Below are 10,552 nucleotides of genomic sequence, written 5' to 3' on the forward strand. Positions count from 1 at the left end.
CAATCATCTGTCCTCCAACTCACCTTAGTTCTGTCATACTTCCTTTTTTTTTTAATGCTATGCAATCTCTGATTTCCTTTGACAACCACTGTGGCCCCTTTCCCCCCTTTGAATCCTTCCTTCTCTGGGGGATGAACTGATTTTGCACCTTTTGCATTATTCCCAAGAATACCTGCCATTGCTGTTCCACTGTCTTTTCTGCTAGGATATCCGTCCAGTTACTCTGCCGCTAGTGGTTGGGCTGGTTTACACTGGAAGCCTCCAATGTAGACAATATTTGGCATGGTGGGTCTTGGGAATTCAAGTACAAAATCTACTCTCATCAGCCACACATCAGCCCTCAGCAGAATTGTCTTGATATCTGTGTCTGGACCCAAATATCGATGACAGAGCTCATTATAGTTGGGATAAATGGTAAGTTCTACAATGGATTGAAAGATTAGATGTTGGATGAAGTTTTGTGTTCTTTGAAGAAAGGACATTTTGTCTGTTAGGTTTGAGCCTAAGATTGGGACATAAGAAAGGGGGGATGGGACAAACAAGAATTGAGCCTCACCAGATTCTAACCATCGAACATTATACACCAAAGGAAGTTTTAAATAATAAGCAAGCATTGATCCAGTAACAAAAAAAAAAAGGGTCTGAAAGCACCAGGTCAAAGGTTGCCTTTTCAAGTTGGCTTAGTAATGTTTTGTTTTGAAATATTTCACTGGTAATCAAATGGAAAATCTTCTGACAGCTCTGCACAAGTTGTAGAATTACAGATTGGAACTCAATATTGTCACTGAAGCTCCACCCATCCTGCCCAAGCTGCAGTGTTTTATGAAGAAATATTTCAACTATATCCTTTATTTCAATGTTTTTCATTGGAATTACAATAGATTGATATAGGTTGGGCCTTTCTTTGATGTACCAACTTTTCTCAATATAAATCACCGTGAAGTTGTATCCAAGAGGTTTCAGTTCCTCCAAGAGAATTCTCATGTTGATCCAATGACTTCCGTCGACAGGTACAACTAATAGATTAGCTGACTGAGTGATGGTACAAAGCAAACTGATGATAATACCAAAGACAAATGGGACAAGTGCTCGGCTTTTCCATCCAGAAACTTCCATATTAAGATGAATATCCAAAACCTGCTCGAGAATGGAAAAGAAATATTGTTAACAAAACATCAATTTGTTATTCAATTAAATGTGCTAGGATTTCTAAAATTGACTCCTTCTATCTTAGGCCACGAACTTATCAATCACACCTCGTATGTTACATTCAACAATAGCTTATCAAATATTAGGCCAAAACTGATCAGTAAATGTTGCACTTCCATTTTGAACTTATGGTTCTTTCGGGAGCCAGCATGGATTCTATGGGCCTCTTCTGACCAATACCCCAACTTCTCTTCCCAAGTCCATGGACAGAGAAGTCCTTAAGTTTCTCCCACAATCTCTTATTCCATCTATGAAGGAGAAGCTTGCTTGGGCACATTCAGCTAGTGCTGAGGAATCTGCCTGTTGAGTCTATCCCAACATAAACCTACAATGGAAGATCAACTTTGTGCTTTACGATGGTGGAGAATGGCTCCAGAAGAAATTAGTTTACATTTCATCATACACTTAATTTCAAATGTTTAAATGTTTTACATACTTCTTCATGATTGCTTCTGTAAGGTAATCCAAAGTCTTAACACGCATGAATTTGATGTGGATAAATCTCCCTGCCTCCGAGTCTTAATTGCCTTTTACATATATTAGTGGCATTTTACAATATGGTCAGTTTATTTTTTTTGGGAGATACAATTCAATATAGAATAGGTCCTGAGCAGCACCTCCTACAAACTTCGATTTAAACCGAGGTTAATCACAGGACAATTTACAATAACCAATTAATCTATTAAACAGCATGTCTTTGGAATGTAGGGGGAAACCAGAGGATATGGAGGAATCGCAATCGTTCTATGGGGGTGGGGGTGGTGGTTGGGTAGGTACAAATTCCTTAGAGAGGACACTGAGAGTGATCTCCTACTTCCAATGCCCTGGGCTGCAATAGTGTTGTTCTAACTGCAATGCCACTCATTATCCACCCGCACTTTGTTGGGAGGTGGGAAGCAATTGACACACCCAGAGCTCCACACTATGGTCAAAGGGGGAATGCTTATACTACACAGAAAACATACCCTCCCCCGTTACATTTGCTGTTCCAGTTTCCTCAGAGATCTGTGGTAGTTCGATTGTCCAATGTAAATTTCCCTGGCGATGGACAAGTGGGATGGATGGGTTGGAATACAAAATGTATGACAGAACATTGGGGAGATAAGGAAAGGAGAAAATGGGACCAATGTGGTTTTCTTTTGGGAGCCAGTGTGGACTCTGTGGGTCAAGCAACTTGACCAAAAGCCCAGTAACTCAGATCACCTCACACCACAACAGGTACTTAATAAAGTTGCCACTGAGTGTTTACTGTTAGATTACACAGTTAATTACACGTGATGTAGTAAACTGTAGTTTAGCTGTACATTTGGAGAGATTGACCCTGGCCAAATGTTTTGGATTTATGTTCATCCCAGCTACCTGTTTTTTGTCATCTGACAGCTCTGTCATATCCGGATTGGGGTCTCTCTCTCTCCCTCTCCCTCTCCCTCTCCCTCTCCCTCTCCCTCTCCCTCTCCCTCTCCCTCTCCCTTAGATTTACCTTGTTTGCATTACGATCCGAACCGTTGACTCGTTGTTTCCCTTTAATTCCCTGTTTTCCCGTGTCCCTCGGGCTTGTTGATGCAAGGCAATTTCCTCTCGACTGACCGGCAGTGTATAAGTCTCCGGCTTCATCCATTCGGTGTGAGAGCGTTAACGAAGTCACCGAAGCTACTGCGAGAGAAAGTTCTCTAGCCGGAGCAAGCCAAGTCTCCTCCCGAAGCACGTGCTAGCAGAGCGGGTCCGGAAGGGTTAACCCGCCAGAGTGCGTCAAGAGCACACGGCTGCTTGGAGCAAACTGTGTCCAGTTATAGTACTGTCTGTCGTTGTGTGGTCTCTGTATCCATGTTCAGTGTTTGGCCCCGTACCCTAGAAGGGTCCTGACCCTGTGTCAAGAACAGACCCGACTCCGTCCTGTGACTAAGGAGGATTCCCGGCTCAGAGTTTTATGTCCCGTGTCTTAGTCCGTCCCGTGAATAAGAAGAGTCCCGGTTCAGTGTTCTGTGTCCTGTGTTCGAGTACCAAGTCCAAGCACCGGGGTTCAAGTACCACGTCCTGGCTCTGCTCCCCGAGCTCCGAGTCCTATTCCACACCCCGAATCCAAGCCTAGTCCAGGGCCTGAGTCCTTGTCCATTACGCCTAATCCCTTTTCCACTTTGCTCTCCTTGGTTTCTCTCTGTGCTGTCCTTCAGTCACGGCTCTCCTTGTACCTAGTAATAAACTCTATTTAGTTAACCCTATTTAACGTATTTTAGTAAACGTATTTGGGTCCTACCCCAGCACCCTCGCCCCCACATTGGTACACTTTCTTTGTCACATTTCTAACCAGTAAAAACATCTTTACACCAGTCCTGGGTAGGTAATTTATTCTAGTGTAGTTGAGTGCTTTTTTTCCCTGTTTTTTTTTACGTACAAACGTTGTAATTCAGTCTAGTTTCTGTAATGCGTCATGAAATCCATGGTCCTAAAAAGCGTTGTCTCAATTTTACTATGTACTGTACCAGCAGTTATGGTCGAAATGACAATAAAAGTGACTTGAGGTAATTGTGAGTTTTAACTTACTAGTGTTTTAACTCGCCCAACACTCTCTGAATCCCGGAGAAGGAAACTAAATTCTATCCGTGTCTGCATCTTTTACAACGTTAGATTCTGTAAACGGAACATCGCCGCTCACCGGGAAAATTAACATTTATCTCAAACATTATTCTCAGTTTTTAACATTTATAACAACTTAATCCACCCCTCCCCCGCGGTATTAAGCGAAGGAGAGGATAAGAGGGAGTCAAATATTCATCGGTGAACCAGCCTTCCCCCCGATGCTGCTTCTACATATGTTCACATTGCGAGAACTAGGCACACAGCTTCGGAACAGATTATGATTGCGTCTGTAACATTACCTGTACTTTAAAGTTTCTGTACTTTTTGTCAACTAAATGTCACTTACTTTTTAAGCCGATTTTGAGCGTCCGAGAAAGTCTCGTCCTGGACATAGCGATCAGGCAGGACGCAGCGAAATTCAAGAATTTTCAACCGGACCGGATTTTACAGGATCACTCGAAACCGAGTGTAAAGATATCTGAACTGCCTCGTCGTGGTTTATATCGGTTAGGGCTACCTGAATCACAGGGCGTGCATTCGTGTCAAGTAGGCGATGCCGATCACTAATTGTTCTCGGAAAGTTGTTAGCGACAAGCCTCCTTCAACAGCCGTAGTCCATGCAAAATCATTTCAGAGGGTAATAAAGCGATTTGCTGCGTCTTTGTAGGGGCGCATGTAAGCACCGGTGATATCCATCACTGAGGGGATTCCTTCATCCAGAACCCGGAAACCAGCGGGTATCCCTCGCTCATACCCTCTTCCTTTGTGATCCGCCCCGCACCTCCTGCAAGAGAGACCCTTTGTTTTCCAGAAACCGGACACTGCGGAGCACTCCCGATTGTTCCATGACATCCAACTGGAATGAATGTTACAGCACGTTACCAAAGCTAGCCCAACTAACTGACACAACATTCATAGGCTGAGCAAATGGCTCCTTATCTCCGCCACATCCAAAACTCTAGTCTGTGAAGGTTAACATAACACACTGCGTTTGCAGAAAAGCTGCTGAAAGCGTAAACGCATAGCAGTGGATATAGTACAAAACAGGTTCTTAACTCGAGCGTTGCATAGGATAAGAACTGTTGTCATTTAGATGATTCCCAAGACCTGCCCATTAAATAAAGACAACTTTTTCCCTTCATAAAGTTAAAAACTGAAGAGAAATACTCCTTGAGAACCTCACACATCCTCTGTGATTCACTACAAAGATGTCCACTTTGGTCTTTAAGGAGCCCTAATTTCTTTCCAGTTACCATTTTAAACCCTTAATACCATTATAAATCTCTTGGATTTTCCTTCATCTTCTCTGCCACATCTATCTCATGCTCCCTATTTTTCCCTTCCTTATTCCCATCTTGAGTAGACTCCTGCAAACCCCACACTCCTTCCAGGATTCATTTGATCCCAATTGCCTGAACCTGACCCATGGCTCCTTCATTCTGAGCAGAACCTCAATACTGCATAGTTAAGTTTAATTTCATACAGCTCCCCAGAGCAGAGTTCAATTTCTTTTTCTGTATTAAAGACCCTACACTCAGTGGCAACTTTAGATGGTACACCTGTACACCTGCTCGTATATGGAAATCTCCAGTTACCTATAAATGTGGCAGCAACTCAATGCATAAAAGCATGCTGACATGGTCAAAAGGTTCAGTTGTTGTTCAGCCCAAATATCAGAATGGCGAAGAAACGTGATCAAAATAACTCTAACCTGGAATGATTGGTGGTGCCATTTGGGGTGGTTTGAATTTCTCACAAACGGCTGACCTCCTGGAATGTTCAGTCACAAATCTCTAGAAAATGGTGTGAAAAATGAAAATGACATGTCTTGTTAATGAGTGAGATTAGTGGTGAATGGCCAGACTGGTTCTAGCTGACAGGAGGGAGACAAAAACTCAAATAACCATGCATGACAGTGCTGTGCAGAAAATTCTATGAGGCTTACTCAAGTCTTCCTTCATGGGTTGGTGTGGGAACTGGTTGATATCTTCAATGTCAGCAGTTGTATTATGATCAGGTAGATCCTGAAAGTGTTTCTTTCATCGAGAATTGATGGCATCATTGTCCTTTAGCAGCCTTTGCCCATCTTTGGAGCAAGGGGGGTTTAGGCCATAATGCTTTGGACCATACACTGTCTAGTGGCAAAAAAGAAACCCCTGTTTTCACCAGGGTTAGCATTCTGCTGTATTTTTAGGGCCCTTTCCATCCACCACTGATTTATTTCCTTTACTCTACCTTGGACTATGGCTTGATTTTGGAGTGAGATTGTCTTTTTGCCTTGCAGTTGATGTCCTTCTGCCAGACACAGAACACTTTCCTTTTGCTGTTGATTAGCTCTTCTATTTCATTGTCATTTTCATTAAACAAATCTGGTTTTTTTCCTGGTCTTGTCTCCAACAATGTTTTTTGCAAGTATCAAGGAGGGATGGCTTACAAAAAAATTGAGGAACAACAAGGCCTCTGGTTTTGTATAGTCTTTTAACAGGAATCCTCAAGGAAATTGGCACAGAACTGTTAAATCATACTCATGACATGCTTGTCAAGATCTGGGACCAGGAGTAGATTCCAGCTGAACTCAGAGACACCGTGATTGTCACACTCTTCAAAAAGGGTGACAAATCAGCCTACAGAAATTATAGAGGGATCTCCTTTTTCTCCACAAAAGGAGGGGGTACGTACCTGAATTTTAAGTGACTGGCTTTCACCTCTGACTGAAGACCTCCTGCTTGGGTCTCAGTGTGGCTTCCTTCCAGACAGAGCAACATCTGATATGATTTTATAGCACCTCAATTGCAGGAGAAAGCCCAGGAACAAATTGTCCCACTTTATTTGGCCTTCACAGACCTTACAAAGCATTTGCCAGTGTAAATCATCCTGCCCTTTGGCAGGTTCTGTCCAAAATCGGGTGCTCAGAGAAATACGTCAAGATCCTGCAGCTCTTACACAATGATATAAGTGAAACAGGCATCAGCATCAGTAGCTCTGAAATGGCACCGTTTACGGTTGAGAATGGGATTAAGCAGGGGGCGTATCATTGCCTTAACACTGTTTGCCATTTTCATTACAACCATTCTTCACCTCACAGGACAAGACTTCCTATATGGAGACAGACATTCTATTGACAAATGGGGGGGAGGGTGAACTTTAACCTTAACAGGTTCCAAGCAAAGAACAGGGTGTCGACTACTTCCATCACGGAAATCCAATCTGCAGATGACTGCACCAAACCAATTCACTCCGAGGAGGATCTGCAGTACATAATGGAAGCTTTTACCAGAGCATACAGTCTCCTGGGACTTGATCTAAACATTATGAAAATTCAAGTCCTGCACCAGCCTGCTCCAAATCAAGCTCCTAAACCTCCAACCATCTAAGTTGGCAACAGCCCTCTGATTATTTCCCATACTCTGGCAGCCTTCTTTCTTCAAGAGCCAACATTGACTTTGAATTAAACTGCAGAATAAACTATGCCAGGGAGCTTTTGCCAGCTGAGAAATAGGGTTTTTGAAGATTGGTATATCAAGACCAATACTAAGCTTCTGTTGTCCAAAACTATAGTCCTCCCCTCCTTGCTATATGGAGCAGAGTCATGGACAACATACCGCAGGCACACAAAATCCCTAAAAACTTGCCAACAGTGATGCCTCTAAAAAATTCTGAGGGTTAGCTGGAAGAGCAGGCGTACTAACTCCAGCATCTTGGAGGAAGCTAACAGTAACTCCATAGCCACAATCAGGACTCAGAACCAATTGCGAGAGGTCAGCCACATCATCAATATGCCTGACTCCAGCCACCCTAAACAACAACTGTTCGGCCAACTCAAGGATGCAAAGCGCCCTCCTAGAAGGCAGATGAAGCAGTTCAAGGGCAATATCAAGACCCACCTGAGGGAGTGCCACATCAACCTGAATGGATAGGAGAAATTAGCACAGGCTAGGAAAAGGTGGAGAAGGACTGTCTATGAGGGGACTGCACAGCTCAAAGAATGCCACTAAGACTAAATGGCTTCAACATTCAGAGACTGGGAAAGGCCTGATCAGCTACATCCACCACCACCTCAGTGATCTACACCTGCTTACACTGCAATAGGACTTGTGGATCACAGATCGGCCTCTTCAGTCATCTGAAGACCCGCAAGTAACCAGATCCACCAGCATGAGAAGAATCATACTCAACTATGAGTGATTGCAATGATGATGATAATGTTGATGATGATGATGTGCAGAAGAGCATCTCTAGATACACAACACATTGAGCCTTGAACTGGATGGGCTACAGCAGCAGATTAGAACGAACGTGCACTCAGTGGCCACTTTATTAGGAGTAGGAAGTCATTAATCAAGTGGCTACTAAGTGCATATAAATGCGAATTATAGGTCTATTGTACTCAAGCACAAAACAATGCAGTGATTAAAAAAATCGATTAAGTGTCACACAGACAAAAGCTCCAGACAGATCACATTTTTAGGCCATTACAGTTTGGAGTGAATACAACAACCTTTAAGGGGCGATAGGGTAAAATATGAGGACAATTTCATTGCCTAGGCCTGAATTCAATTGAATTTTGACATCACCATGGAGTAGGGATACAACATTAATACAAATTTTGGGAGATGGGTGGTTCAAGTGTTAGCATTTTGCATGTCACAAACTCAGGGTATTTGGAACTCTCTCCACAAAAGCTGCTTAGAACGTTACTTGATTGATGAGGATTGATAGACTTTTGAGCAAGTATGTAAAGGTTATTACATTCAATACATTGATGGTAACTGAATGAAACAACAGGCTTGAGGGACTGTGTGGCTCATTTCTTGTGAATCCAATGGATATTGCTGCCCATATATCTGCAGATGATGTATGTATATATATTTATATCTGCAGATGATATATGTATATACAATATCTGCAAAGTGAAAACTATCTAGTTATTCTGTAAACACGATGAAATCTGCAGATGCTGGAAATTCAAACAACAACACACAAAAATGCTGGTAGAACACAGCAGGTCAGGCAGCATCTATAGGGAGAAGCGCTGTTGACGTTTTGGGCCGAGACCCTTTGTCAGGACTAACCGAAAGGAAGGATAGTAAGAGATATGAAAATAGTGGGGGGAGGGGGAAATGCGAAATGATAGGAGTAGACCGGAGGGGGTGGGATGAAGCTAAGAGCTGGAAAGGTGATTGGCGAAAGTGATACAGAGCTGGAGAGGGGAAAGGATCATGGGATGGGAGGCCTCAGGAGAAAGAAAGTGGGGAGGGGAGCACCAGAGGGAGATGGAGAACAGGCAAACAACTAAATATGTCAGGGATGGGGTAGGAAGGGGAGGAGGGGCATTAACAGAAGTTAGAGAAGTCAATGTTCATGCCATCAGGTTGGAGGCTACCCAGCCGGTATATAAGGTGTAGTTCCTCCAACCTGAGTTTGGATTCATTTTGACAATAGAGGAGGCCATGGATAGACATATCAGAATGGGAATGGGATGTGGAATTAAAATGTGCGGCCACTGGGAGATCCTGCTTTCTCTGGCAGACCGAGCGTAGGTGTTCAGCAAAACAGTCTCCCAGTCTGCGTCGGGTCTCACCAATATATAAAAAGCCACACCGGGTGCACCGAACGCAGTATACCAAACCAGCCGACTCACAGGTGAAGTGTCGCCTCACCTGGAAGGACTGTCTGGGGCCCTGAATGGTGGTGAGGGAGGAAGTGTAACGGCGGGTGTAGCACTTGTTCCGTTTACAAGGATAAGTGCCAGGAGGGAGATCGGTGGGAAGGGATGGGGGGGACGAGCGGACAAGGGAGTCACGTAGGGAGTGATCCCTGCAAAAAGCAAAAAGAGTGGGGCAGGGAAAAATGTGTTTGGCAGTGGGATCCCGTTGGAGGTGGCAGAAGTTACGGAGAATTATATGTTGGACCTGGAGGATGGTGGAGTGGCAGGTAAGGACAAGGGGAACCTTATCCCGAGTGGGATAGCGGGTGGAAGGGGTGAGGGCAGATGTGCGGGAAATGGGAGAGATGCATTTGAGAACAGAGTTGATGGGGGACGAAGGGAAGCCCCTTTGTTTAAAAAAGGAAAACATCTCCATCGTCCTGGAATGAAAAGCCTCATCCTGAGAGCAGATGCGACGGAGACGGAGGAATTGTGAGAAGGGGATAGCCTTTTTGCAAGAGACAGGGTGGGAAGAGGAATAGTCCAGGTAGCTGTGAGAGTCTGTAGGCTTATAGTAAATATCAGTAGATAAGCCATCTCCAGAGATGGAGACAGAAAGATCAAGAAAAGGGAGGGAGGTGTCGGAAATGGACCAGGTAAATTTGAGGGCAGGGTGAAAGTTGGAGGCAGAGTTAATGAAGTCAACAAGCTCAGCATGCGTGCAAGAGGCAGTGCCAATGCAGTCGTTGATGTAGCGAAGGAAAAGAGGGGGATGGATACCGGTATAGACTTAGAACATGGACTGTTCCACAAAGCCAACTAAAAGGCAGGCATAACTGGGACCCATATGGGTGCCCATGGCTACACCCTTGGTTTGGAGGAAGTGGGAGGAGCCAAAGGAGAAATTATTTAGAGTAAGAACTAATTCCGCTAGATGGAGGAGAGTGGTGGTAGAGGGGAATTGGTTAGGTCTGGAATCCAAAAAAAAGTGAAGAGCTTCGAGACCATCTCGGTGGGGGATGGAGGTATATAGGGACTGGACGTCCATGGTGAAAATAAGACGGTGGGGGCCAGGGAACTTAAATCATTGAAAAAATTCAAAGCATGAGAAGTGTCACG

General features: G+C 44.0%; 1 pseudogene; it reads right to left on the reverse strand.

Annotated features, from left to right (window-relative positions):
* Positions 1-218: 218 nt before the first annotated feature.
* On the reverse strand, positions 219-5,535 carry LOC132382556 (UDP-glucuronosyltransferase 1-2-like; annotated as a pseudogene).
* Positions 5,536-10,552: the final 5,017 nt, after the last annotated feature.

The sequence above is a fragment of the Hypanus sabinus genome, chromosome 28 (assembly GCF_030144855.1).
Source record: "Hypanus sabinus isolate sHypSab1 chromosome 28, sHypSab1.hap1, whole genome shotgun sequence".
NCBI lineage: Eukaryota > Metazoa > Chordata > Chondrichthyes > Myliobatiformes > Dasyatidae > Hypanus > Hypanus sabinus.